The 14,202-nt window shown below is 40.1% G+C and overlaps 1 non-coding gene across 1 annotated transcript; it reads right to left on the bottom strand.

The window, feature by feature from the left end:
• Window positions 1-7,760: 7,760 nt before the first annotated feature.
• LOC140813384 (small nucleolar RNA R71) lies at window positions 7,761-7,866 on the bottom strand. Its single transcript, XR_012113919.1, has one exon. It is a non-coding gene; the product is annotated as a small nucleolar RNA R71 (small nucleolar RNA).
• Between the last annotated feature and the right edge of the window lie 6,336 nt (window positions 7,867-14,202).

The raw sequence follows: 14,202 nt of genomic DNA on the forward strand, positions 1-14,202 counted from the left end.
GTAGATTTCATCTATCATCAGATACTTAAGTTTTCTGTGGGAAAAAAGTTGAAGTTTTGTGCGGAGACCAAAAAGTTGCGGGCCGATGTTATGAAGGGGCAGTAAAAGAAGAGGGAAAAAGTGCATGTACAGAAGTCAACATGATTAGGAAAGAAAGAAGCGGGTTACCAATAATGAATAAGGAGGTTCATGAGATAATGGGCGAAGAACTTGAAATTATAGAATTGGGTCCGAGAAAAAGACATTCAAGATAGCACCTGACTTTGATTCAGAAGTTAAGAAAGAACTCATTACTTGTGTAGAACTCGTAACTTGGACTGCGTATAAGCCATGCATAATTCCTAGTAATTAAATTAAAATGATTTTTATTGCATAAGTATTTAAATTATTTTCTTTAAATTTATTTATTCTACGCAGTAGTTTAATTGTTACCTTGTCAATTAAATAAGTGAGGCCGGACTGGAGATGGAGTATTAAGATAAGCTAATAAAGATTTATTTAAGAAGTGGTAATTTAGCATGTTTATTTCATTAATTTTTGTTTAATTATTTTTATGCATTCTAGGCATAATTCATGCATGATATGATTTGTTTCATGAAATTTTAAAAGTTCGTGCATTAAGATTTTTAAGTTGCATTTCACGTTCGAACGAGGATCGGAGACCGGAGAATTTCAGGAAAATTATTTTTATTTCTTGAATTATTTTTATGAATTAAGTTAAAGTATTTTTAAGTTTATTTTTGAAAAATGGGAATTTTGGATATTTCTACCCGCAGATTTTAATTTTTAGCGGTACGATAATTTTATCGAATCGAGGGACTTTTTAATGGTTCGGCTATTATTTTCAAAATCTTTCCAACTCGAAATATTTTTCGAGAGTGTGTTTGAATTTAATGGGTCTATTTTTAAGCTCGTCGGGCTAAAACTCTTTTAAGCTTTTGATTAATCAAATTTAGGGCCCATTAACTACTAATTTATTATATAATTAAGCACCTAAATCATTTTTAACCTAAACCTAAAGCATCTAGCCGACACCTCCTCCACTCACAATCCATCCTCGTGAATGGCTGCTGCTAGGTGTCGGTGAAACCATTTTCTCCTCCAAGCAAAGAGTTTCCTCCTTCGGTTGTTGGCTCTCAATCATTTGTCCAAGATTTATTCACAGGCACGCGAGGTATTCATTGTTTCTCATCACACACGTTTATATACTGCTGAATGTGCTGGCGCATGCAAAAGAGTTTCGATCCAGTCCTTTTCTTGACTTTTGTGTTCGGTTTTCACATATTCATGCCACCCCATGTTTTGTGCTCGCGTTTTTTTTAGTTTTGATGCAAGGGACTGCCACTTTCGGTTGGTAAGGAACTGTCTAGACTGTGTCTTATAAGGCTTAGGTGTTGGTGAGCAGATCCGATCGAGTAGTAGTGTTTGAGGGTCGTACGGGTTAGATCGAGTCGTGAGGGAGAGCCGGCCGTGCATGGCTTGACCCAAGCCTTGAAGCTGACCCTCTTGGGTCCGTGGAAGGTCTGGGAGATGGCTGGGAGCGGCTGGTCTCGGCCTGCAAAGAGAACCGAGAGGCTGGGTTAGTTGGAGAGTGGTCGCAGGTTTGCTCCCTCTCGGTTGTACGCCGTTCGGGCTGCATGGGGTCAGTATCACGGGTTGAGTAGGACCAGTAGGATACTAGGAGTGGACCACGGGCACTTGGACGAGGGAGAAGTTCAGATCTTGGAGGTGTTGCTCGATAGGGAAGAAATGCAATAGTTGCTCGGGTTATGCGTATGATTTTACAGCAACATCTCGCGTGGGTTGGGCTTGGTTTAGGAGGTCCTTAGAGCCTTAAGAATGAGATTAAAAGGTTAGACATGTGGAGGGGTTAGGGGACCGAAAGATTTTAAGAATTGTAACCATGTGTTGGAAGATGATTTTACAAAGAGGGGGCCGAGAGTTTGGCTTGTTCTAGGATTTTGGCCGTGAGTTAGGGGCCTAATGACATTGGTTTAGGAGTATTATAATGTTTGTAAATTATGGTAAAAAAAAAATGGGAAAATTTTAGTTAAATTTTTTTGGTTCGATTCGGGTTAAAATCGGGACCCCGGTCTAGGTTTTAAAACAATTCGGTTAAGTTATGAAATTTGTTCGAAATTACTCTAGGAATACTTTTAAAAATATTTTGGGATATTTTAAGGAGTTTGGTAAGCTTCGGGTCAATTTTAGAGGTCTAGGGTTGAAACGATAAATTTTGGGTTTCCAGGGGCAAAATGGTCATTTTGCACCCGGGGTAAGATTTTGGTCCTAGCAGCGCCTTGAGCACGAATCATAATATTTTTAAATGTTCATGCATCACGTTTACGATTTTTTTTATGCTATTATAATAATTATGGTGCATGCTTAATTTAAAGGAATTTAAGTGAGGAAGTGAAGAGCACTCCGTCTCCGCCGCGCCGCGTCGTTATTTTGTTTGTTTTCAGTCAAAACAAACCAATGCATGTTTATATCTTCTTTCACTCTTCAATCAAGTCATATAGGTATTTTTAAATATCGCAAGCACATGGTTTTAATGCAAGAAGATCGAAATTGTTCATATTTAATTATGTTGATTAATTATATTACGTGCAAAAATATTCATTTTGAGATCTATGCGATATTGCTTGTGGTCACTTTACTATCATGCTTAAGTCCGGTTCCCAGTATCGGCCCGGTCACCAGTTACCGGTCAGTTCAGTTGTTTCACCCAGTACTGTGGCAGTAGTCTGATCAGACGTAAATCCGATCCCCAGTATCGGTCCGGTCCCCAGTATCGGTCAGCTCAGTTCAGTTCAGTTCAGGGACCACATGCATAGACCATAATCTCACCAGAAAATTATTACATGCTATTTCAGTACAGGGCTCCAAGGAGCAAACATTTTTACTATGATTTTCAGTTCAGTTATGCACGTATTATAATTGCTCAGGACATGATATTTTACCTCATGCAAATTTTATTATAGTATTTACTTGCTATTTACGATATATGCATGTTGAGTCTTTAGACTCACTAGACTTGATTGTTGTAGGTACTGATGATGTTGGGACCGAGGGCGGGGACCAGTGAGCTAGCTTGGGTCGGCAGTAGTGGCACCCGAGGACCTCAGTTTCAGCATTTGCAAATTTTATTTTTATGATCAAACATTTTCCCCTTGTTGAATTATTTTAAATTGTTACTTTGCAAATATTTACTTCCGCTGCTATTTTAATCATTTAACATTTTTGTCAGTTTGTCTATGAATGAGACTTTTAATTATTTAAAAGAAAATTTTTAAATTTTCCGCAATTTTTTTAAGTAAGGATTTTCGGGCCTTTACAGTTGGTATCAGAGCAATGATTCTGTATAGGGTTGTACTACTACTGACCACGAGAAGCTCACGAAGTCACGTCTTCGGTCTGTAAGTTTTACATTTACGCATTTTATTTAAAGCATGAAATATTTTAACAGCAGGTTTTCATGAAATCTTTTACGTTCAGATTTTGGTTATGCAGTATTTGTTTAAATTTAAAGAAAATATCAAATTATGCATGTTGGGTATGTTTGGAATTGGACATGTCTAAGAATTCGAATATTGGACTTTAGGAGAGGTTGAAAATGATTTGACTATATTATTTTTAGGTCAGTAGTGCTGATGTCCTCCTTATGGATTATAAGTTAATCTTGAAAATTATGAATGTTTTTTAGACTTGTAGAATTTCTAAGAAATTATTGATGGTTCTTGGTCTAGTCGAGTAACTTTATGAGGATTTCATATAAGCAATAGCAATTCGAAGACTACGACAATCTTTAGGATTATAAATGTACAATTTGAGGATTTTAAGTATCTATGGAAATGTAAGATTAATTATGAGAATTTATTTAGGATGCATGCTCTACATAGTTGGATTTTATGATTGAATTGCAGGAATTGAGAATTTTAAGGACCTAATTGTAATAACCAATGATTGGAGAACCTAAGTTCCAAAATAAAATTCTAAGGGACTATTTTCGAATTTACCAAATTTTGGGATTAAATTTCGAGTTCGAGAATCTAAAAGTTTAATGAGGTAAAGATGGAAAACTTTATGGGGACAATGATGCAAATTTCGAAGAGTTGTAGGGCCAAAATGTAAGTTTGGAGAACTGTGAGGGCCAGATTGCAAGTTTCAAAATTTTAAGGATGTGATTGCGAGCTTTTGAGAAACACTTGGGATTGTAAGTATTTCTAGAAATGTAAGACGTATTATGGGAACTAATTATGGGTTTAATAAACTTAAGATTATTGAACTTTATGATACGGGAAATCTATAAAATGAAATTGGGAATACTGAGTACTCATGGGTAATTGTGGAATTTTCGAGATTTAGGGAAAAATTGGACGATATTCGAGGAAAGTAAGAATTAATTTTACTATTTTAAGAAATTTGAGAACTTATTTAGTAGTAAGTGAGAATTGAATGATTTAAATGGTAGGAATTTTCGGTTATTTAGGCTAAAAGGAAATATAGAATATTTAGATGTTTGAGTTATAATGTTATAATGAATGGTAACCAAGGACATTGTAGGATTTATCAATCTTAGGCGTGAAAATTTAAGCGTTAGTGAAATAATGTTGTGGCAAATTAAGAATTTAAAGTGATGACGATTTAAGGTAAATTTGATCGGTTAGTTAAGTTATAAGGATAAACATTGAGTTAGTAAAATTTTGGGAACATAAGTTTGACGTGTCACAAGTTGTAGTAATGATCTTAACAGTTAAGATTATACCTTGTGAGAATTTAAAATTTTTAAGAAAGTTGGGTACGATGATGGTTACTTTAATTGGTTGACGCACGTAAGAGGTGAGGTGGACACTTTGTCTTGAGAAATTTTGGAAATCATTAACAAACTTGGGACTAAACGGATATGTGTATTGGAATTATTTTATTCAAAGCTATTTAGATTAGGTAAATTTGAATTTATAATTTATGGGATATTTGTTCATACGGACATTTTGAGTGAAATAAAAACAAAAGGGAATTAGTTGTGTTCAATATAAGTTATCAATTGATGAATATGAAGATTTTTATCAAGTAAGGAATCTAAAATTTTGATATGGGGATTCTAGAGTTCTATGGGTTATAAGTGAAATTGATTTATTAAAGTTAGTCTAATTCTACCTTGGGCTAACTTATTAAGTTTATATGCTATAATTAAGTAAGCATTAAGGATACATAAGAATGCGACACTCGTTCCAATGAGGAAGTTCAGAGTCCTTGGCCTCAACTAGATTGTAATTGGGAAGAGGATAGTTTGAGCAAGTAATTGATGCTAGAAGTGTTATTATTAAGGTAGAAGGTCGACGTTGTATAATTGAGTTTTATGGATTAACGTTATTCGAGGTTTAAGATTTACAACAATTTCACATCCGGGATGCACTTGTAAATAATAAGTTACGTAAGTTTAGTGCTGTAAGATAAAGATTCGATTCAAGGATTTTAGGCTAATACTACTATGAGGTTGAAATAAGGTATAACCTTTAAGCGTTCTACTGAGAATAGAAGTCGATCTGTGATAGGTGGTGTTTTTACGTGTTTGTTGCATTAGTTTTAGTTGTGTTTACATTGTGCATGCATGCATTTCATTTACATTTTGTTCATTTTATAGTAATTAATTGCATTTTATCATGTCTCACTTGTGTGTGATGAATCTGCAGAAAAATGGTCGGAGAACGAAAATCAGAGCGAAAGGTGGAAGACTCAAGAATTTGGACAGAACAAGAGGCGCCCGAGCGGTACATTTCTACCGTCCGGGCGCGAGAAGTGAATAACTGAAGGACCAAGACAGAAAGTTGGCGCTCGGGCGGTACTTTTCTACCGCCCGAGCGCGAGACAATGCCTCCGAAGATGACCTTACAGAAAGCTGGCGCCCGAGCGGTACTTTTATACCGCTCGAGCGCGAGAAGTTGAAGTGCCAAGACAGGAAGTTGGCGCTCGGGCGGTGCTTTTCTACCGCCCGAGCGCGAATGCCGCACCAGCCGAGGTAAGTTACAGAGAGTGTGGCGCTCGAGCGGTACTTTTCTACCGCCCGAGCGCCGCCTATTTTTGGAAGATTATTGTGCGCGATTTCTTACCTTAATTTGGGAGGTGGCTGGGATGGAAAGAGGATTGGTCGACTTTTGGGCATTATTCAGAGATTATTGAAGGACCATAAGGAGTTTTGGAGAGTTTTTGCACTTGGATTGAAGATTCGACGGTTTCCGGGCATCATTCTTCGCAGATTTCGTCACGTCTCGTATTTCTAGTTTATTTTCCTTTATTTAAATATTGTTTTGCTTATTTTAATTATGAATTCTAGTAGCTAAACTTTCATATTTGTTGGGATTAAAGGGGATCCTACCCCGAACGTTGAATCGAATTAATTTATATGTTGATTGTGCGTTATTCTTGATTTTACTACAGTTTTATCGTGTCATTAAAGAATAGCTAACTTTAACGACGTTTTTATATCACGAGTGAGTTCGAGAGAATAACGAGTGATAGGATCGAGTAGTAGAATTCGCGGATCTACAATTTACATAGATATATTAAATTGGATACGTGCCGATAGTCATAGTCCTTAGGGTCGAAAACTAGGGGATTTCATCAATCGAAATGCGATTCATTCTTGATAAATAATTAAAGATATTTAATTACTTCATTGAGTGGAATTAGTTTGGCATAGCTCGAGAGAGTGTGTTCAATAGATTAGGAAATCCTTTCGGAAGCGTAGATCACGATCGAACGAATTAATTGATTAACGAGGGGTAGGTGAACCGAGATTCCCAACAAATCCATTTCTCATTGAGTTTAATTCAATCATTTTAGATATAAATTCTCATTCATCACTTGTTGAGTCATTTTAATTGCATATTTAATTGAGTACAGTAGGAATAATCACACAAATCAATTTTCGTTGCTAAATGTTAAATAACTGAAAATAATAATTGTTAAACACAGTCTTCAGCGGAGCGATACTCGTACTCACGTACACTATATTATAACTTGACATCGTGCACTTGCGATCAATTTTTGAGCATACAAAATAATATTTTATTGGGGATTTCACTGTGCAAGTTTTGCTCGATCAAGTTTTTGGCGCCGTTGCCGGGGACTGTTAATCTACAATTATATTTTTAGTTATTTTCTTTAGTGTATTTTATTTTTATTGAACTAACACTCCATATTTTAATTCAGATATCTCTTCCGGTGCATGCCAAAGTCACTTGACTTGGAGCTTGAGTGTGACCCTGAAATTGAAAGGACTTTCCGCAGGCGAAGACAACAGCAAAGACTTAAGGAACTGATGGAGAGGCACGAACAAGAGCAGGAGGCGGAGCGCCAAAACGAGAGACGAATTGAGATGCCACGCCGCATACCCATGTTAGAGTATGCCCAGCCTTCTTTGGATGGTGCACGCCCCAGCATTGTGAGGCCGATTGTGCGGGCAAACCAATTCGAAATCAAATTAGCCATTATCCAGATGATTCAGAACACCGTCCAATTTGGTGGAACTGCTGTGGACGATCCAAACACACACATCGCGGATTTTCTTGAGATTTGCGATACTTTTAAATTTAATGGAGTTTCTGATGATGCTGTTAGACTGCGTCTATTTCCTTTCTCTTTGCGTGATAAAGCTAAAGCTTGGTTGAATTGTTTACCTGTAGGTTCGATCGCTACATGGGAGGACATGGCGAAGGCGTTTCTCATCAAATACTTCCCTCCATCGAAGACCATGAATCTGCGGGCAGACATCACAACATTTGCTCAGTTCGATCAAGAGTCACTATATGAGGCGTGTGAGCGTTTCAAAGATCTATTACGAAGATGCCCACATCACGAGTTGCCACTTGGGTTAGTCGTTCAAACCTTCTATTATGGCTTACTTACTCCTAATCGTACTATGATAGATGCTGCTGCTTGTGGAAATCTATTGAGGAAGACTGCGGAAGAAGGATATGAGTTGTTGGAGGAGATGGCTGCTAGCAGCTATCATCCTCAATCTGACAGGAACAACCAGCGGAGAAGTGCCGGAGTTCACCATGTAATTGATTTTTCTGTTATTACTGCACAACTTGACGCTTTAAACAGGAAAATAGACGGCTTGAATGTGGGTGGCACGGCTATGCGTCTTCAAGAGATATTCTGTGAAAAGTGTGGAGGAGAGCACTATGTGAAAGACTGTCAAGATGGAAATCCCTTCTATGTGCAAAATGAGGCACCGGTGAATCAAGTGGGAGTCCAAAACCGCCCAAGGAATGACCCTTATTCGAACACATACAATCCTGGGTGGAGGCAACATCCCAACTTCTCGTGGGACGGTCAAAACAGTCAAACTAGACCGCAAGGAGGACAACAATATGGCAAACAACCGATGTACAGATCCGATCCTCCTAGAGAAGAAAAGTCCAACTTGGAGCAAATGATGTCTAAGTTTATTTCATCCACTGAAACTAGACTTCAAAATCAGGATGCGTCGATTAAGGGACTTGAGAATCAAATTGGACAGTTGGCCAAAATGATAGCAAGTAGAGAGCCGGGCACCTTGCCAAGTAATACCGAGACTAATCCAAAAGAGCAAGTGAAGGCCATTGAGTTGAAGAGCGGAAAAGTTTTGGAGCCTAGGGAAAAAGAGAAAAGCCAAGTGCCGGATGAACAAGATGCGACATCTAAAGGTAAGTCTTCTAACCCTACACTAACACCCACTACACAACCAAAAATTGTTATACCTCCTCCTTTTCCTGCTGCATTGAAAAAAGCAAAACTAGATGCACAATTTGGTAAGTTTCTCGAGGTGTTTAAAAAGTTGCATATCAATATTCCCTTTGCCGATGCTCTAATGCAAATGCCTAGTTATGCTAAATTTTTGAAGGATATCTTAGCAAATAAGAGGAAGTTGGAGGATCATATGACAGTCAACTTAACTGAAAATTGCTCCGCTTTGGTGCAAAACAAAATCCCACCTAAGCTAAAAGACCCAGGGAGTTTCTCTATTCCTTGCATGATTGGTGATGTTGTTTTTCATAAAGCAATATGTGATCTTGGTGCAAGTATTAATCTGATGCCATTTTCTGTGTTTAGGAAACTTGGGTTGGGAGAGCCTAAGCCGACGAGGATGTCCTTGCAACTGGCTGACAGATCTGTCAAGTACCCCCGCGGAGTGGTTGAGGATGTGCTAGTGAAGGTGGACAAATTCATTTTTCCTGCCGATTTCGTGGTGCTCGACATGGAGGAGGATACCGAGATGCCTCTCATTTTGGGGAGACCATTCCTTGCGACTGGAAAGGCACTTATTGATGTGCAAGAGGGAAAGTTGAGATTGAGAGTGGGCGAAGAAGAGATTACATTTGATGTTTTTAATGCACTTAAGCACACACTGCATTCTGATAGTTGTTTTAGAATTGATGCTTTTGACTCTCTTGTATCCAACTATGTGCAGGATGCTCTTAGGGACCCTTTGGAGGCCACTATCAATACTGAATTGGGGGAAAAGGAGTTAGACGAAGAAAGAGCTGAAATTGTGGCACACTTTAATGCCAACCAACCATGGAGAAGGCCAATGAGGATGCGATTGGAGGATCTAGGAGAACGAAGAGATTTGACCCCTCAAAGGTCAAGCATCGAGGATCCACCAACGCTTGATTTAAAGCCGTTGCCTCCACACCTCAAGTACGTATACTTAGGTGAGAATAACACTTTACCTGTCATTATTTCTGCTTCTTTGACAGATGTGATGGAGGACAAGCTGTTGGAAGTTTTGAAAGCGCACAAGGGTGCATTTGCGTGGAAGGTGGTAGATATCAAAGGAATAAATCCATCCGTCTGCATGCACAAGATCTTGATGGAAGAGAAGTACTCACCTCTTGTGCAACCTCAAAGACGATTAAATCCAAAGATGCAAGAGGTAGTAAAGGCTGAAACAATTAAGCTTCTCGACGCAGGTATTATCTATCCTATATCTGATAGTGCATGGGTAAGTCCTGTTCAGTGTGTGCCAAAGAAAGGTGGGATTACTGTTATCACAAATGAAAATAATGAATTAATACCCACTAGGACTGTTACGGGATGGCGTGTGTGCATTGATTATAGGAAATTGAATGATGCTACCCGTAAAGACCACTTTCCCCTTCCCTTTATTGATCAAATGCTTGAGAGGTTAGCGGGTCATGAGTTCTATTGTTTTTTAGATGGGTATTCTGGGTATAACCAAATCATGATTGCGCCCGAGGACCAAGAGAAAACCACTTTCACTTGTCCTTATGGCACTTTTGCTTTTAGACGAATGCCATTTGGTTTGTGTAATGCCCCTGCCACTTTTCAGCGATGCATGACTGCTATATTCCATGATATGATTGAAACTTTTCTTGAGATATTTATGGATGACTTCTCGATTTTTGGCTCGTCTTTTAATGATTGTTTGCAGAACTTGCAGGTAGTGTTGAGGAGATGTGAGGAGACAAACTTGGTGCTTAATTGGGAAAAATGCCACTTTATGGTGCAAGAGGGAATTGTCCTAGGGCACAAGGTTTCGGGGCACGGAATAGAGGTGGATAAGGCGAAAGTTGAAGTTATCAAGAACTTACCACCTCCGGCGTCCATAAAGGGAGTTAGAAGTTTTCTAGGCCACACCGGTTTTTACCGACGTTTCATCAAAGATTTTTCTAAAATTGCAAAACCTTTATCTTCTTTACTCATGAAAGATGTGCCTTTTGATTTCGATTCTGATTGTTTGCAGGCATACGAGAAGTTGAAAGAGCGCTTAGTGACGGCTCCTGTCTTGGTGGCACCGGATTGGGATCTACCCTTCGAGATCATGTGCGATGCTAGCGATACTGCGGTAGGTGCTGTCCTCGGACAAAGACAAAACAAGATATTTCACACCATATACTATGCAAGTAGGACTCTAGATGAAGCACAATTGAATTATGCCACCACCGAAAAAGAGTTACTTGCCGTAGTGTTTGCACTTGACAAGTTTCATGCTTATCTTGTTTTGTCGAAAGTAATTGTGTTTACTGATCACTCTGCCCTTAAATATTTACTTGCAAAGAAAGATGCAAAGCCACGCTTACTTCGGTGGATTTTATTATTGCAAGAATTTGATGTGGAAATAAAAGATAAGAAGGGTGTTGAGAATGTGGTTGCAGATCATTTGTCTAGATTAGGATTTATCAGTAATGATTGTGTGACTGATGCGATTAATGATTGGTTTCGGATGAGCAGTTGTTTGAGGTAAAAAATTGTCCATGGTATGCAAATCTTGCGAATTTTCTTGTTACAGGCTCACCTCCCCCAAATCTAACATTCCACCAAAGAAAGAAATTCTTTTCGGACGTGAAATATTATTTTTGGGAGGAACCTTTCTTGTTTAAGATTTGTGCAGATTCTATGATTCGGAGATGTGTGACGGAGGAAGAGATGAGATCGATTCTTACTCATTGCCATGACCGTGAGGTAGGTGGTCACTTTGGACCAACGAGGACGGTATCTAAGGTATTCGAATGTGGTTTTTATTGGCCAACCCTCTTTAAAGATGCTCGTTCTTATGTGCCAGCATGTGATAAATGCCAACGGACATGTAACATCTCTAACCGTCACGAAATGCCTTTAAACAATATCATTGAGTGTGAGGTTTTTGATGTGTGGGGAATAGATTTCATGGGACCGTTTCCCAGTTCTTTCACAAAAAAATACATTTTGGTGGCGGTGGATTATGTGTCTAAGTGGGTAGAGGCGGAAGCATACGCCACTAATGATGCTCAAGTGGTTCTAAAATTTTTGAAGAAAAACATTTTTAACCGCTTTGGAACACCACGAGCAATCATTAGTGATGGTGGCACTCATTTTTGCAACAAACTCTTTGAAAAACTTTTAAGCAAATATGGTGTCACACATAAGATCTCTACCCCTTATCACCCCCAGACGAGTGGTCAAGTGGAAGTGTCGAACCGAGAGATAAAGAGAATTCTGGAGAAAGTGGTAGGCGTCAGTAGGAAAGACTGGTCGGTGAGGTTAGATGATGCTCTATGGGCATATAGGACTGCTTTTAAAACACCTATAGGCACTACACCGTATAGGTTGTTATTTGGTAAAGCATGTCATTTACCTGTCGAGTTGGAGCATCGGGCATATTGGGCAACAAAAGCGCTGAACTTTAATTTTAATGATGCAGGTGAACAGCGTTTGCTTCAATTGGACCAATTGGAGGAGTTCCGCAATTTGGCTTATGATCTTGCACTGTCTTACAAGGAGAAAACCAAAAAGGCTCATGACAAAAGAATCATCGAGAGAGAATTTAAGGAGGGTGAAAGTGTTCTGCTCTACAACTCCCGGTTGCGCTTGTTTCCCGGTAAATTGAAGTCGCGATGCTCCGGTCCATTCGTGATCTCGAAAGTTTATCCATCGGCAGCTGTGGAATTGAAAGATGGAAAAAATGGGACATTTACGGTCAATGCCCAGCGCCTAAAGCACTACATGGGTGGCACACTTGAGCCACAACTTGGAATCACACGGTTCCAAGAGAATCCGAACTGAGACAGACCGACAGCCAAGCTCTCGACTATAAATTGAGAACTTTTTTTTCCCCTTATCTTGCATTTAATTCAATTTCGATTATTGTCATCTTTATTCTTATTTATTGTTAATCTCGTTTTTGTTCTTCAATTTTGTTTCAAAAAAAAAAATTGATTTTCTCGATTCTGGGCAGAAAGTTGGCGCTCGGGCGGTATTTTTTTACCACTCGAGCGCGAAACTTCCCTTGGCTTACAAAAAGTTGGCGCTCGGGCGGTGATTTCCTACCGCTCGAGCGCGCCCGCTTACCTCTGACTTTTACGTCCAGAGAGGTTGGCGCTCGAGCGGTAACTTTTTACCGCTCGAGCGCGATTGCTTTATATGCGCGATTTCCTTTCTTTTTCTTCATTCTGCGCGCACATCTTCCCCAATTTCTCCCCAAATCCCTAACCCTCTTCCACTCTACTCTCAAATTTTTGCAGGCAATCTCTCCTACCATCAAGACTCAAGCATCGTGGGCAAGCTCATCCTTCGGAATTCAAGCGTCATCTTCTCCGATTCCCCCAAATCTCTCTCATCCACTACTATGGCTCCAAAGAAGAAACAAAGAGGTACTTCCGCTTCTTCCTCTTCTTCGACTTTTGATAGGCATCGCTTTGTTAATGAAGAAGCTCGGGCTAGGTATGAGCATGCCAAGATGAATAGAAATCCGATAGTAGAGAGGGGATTCCGAAAAGAATCTGCCGATCGGCACCTAGGAACTCGGATAGAATTGGAACGGCGCGGATGGGAAACTTTTTCCAATCAACCTAAGGCGGCGGTAGTTTCGGTGGTGCGTGAATTTTACGCAAATGCTATGGAGGGGAGAAATGGGACGGTGTTTGTTCGGGGTGTACATGTCCCGTGTGACTCGGCAACTATCAATGCACTGTTGGAAACGGCGGAGGTCGACAACTCTCGTTTTGAGGCTTTAGCTGCTGACCCGAACTATGACTTGATTATCACCGCGCTATGCCATCCGGGTGCGGGTGCCATGTGGAAACCAGTGGGCGGACCGCCGAGCTGTTTCGACGAGAAATTCTTGACCGTTGACGCTGCCATGTGGTACTTATTTGTGGCCCGACGGATGATGCCGGTCTCGCATAAGAACGAGGTCCAAAAGGAACGAGCGATTCTCCTTTTTGCGTTAAATCACGGCTACAACGTGAATGTGGGCACACTTATCCACTCTCAAATCATGTTGTGTGCTCGCAATAGTCACGTCGGTCTATTCTTCCCGACAATTATCTCCGAGTTGTGTGCCCGTGCGGGAGTTCGATTCCGGGACGACGAGGAGTGGATTCAACCCATGAAGCCGATTTCCATCGAAGACGATAAGCGAAAGTATGCCAAGCGACAGATTGACTTCCCCACTGAGGAGGAAAATTTAGGTGGCTCCAGCGCCGCCGCTCCACGCCGCCGCCCACCACAACCCCGCAGGCGAACGACGAATGATAAAATGGATGAAAATCTAGCCTTCCAAGCTCATCAGGGCCAGTTCAATTCGTACGTCGCAGACCATTTGTCTCACCTGGACTACATGATGCGCTCGATGCTTGTGCACGGGGGCGTTGACCCGTCGACCATTCCACCGACTCCGATACCTCCTCCCCCATTCCAGTTCCAGTATGA

Source organism: Primulina eburnea, chromosome 14, assembly GCF_022965805.1.
Source record: "Primulina eburnea isolate SZY01 chromosome 14, ASM2296580v1, whole genome shotgun sequence".
Lineage (NCBI taxonomy): Eukaryota > Viridiplantae > Streptophyta > Magnoliopsida > Lamiales > Gesneriaceae > Primulina > Primulina eburnea.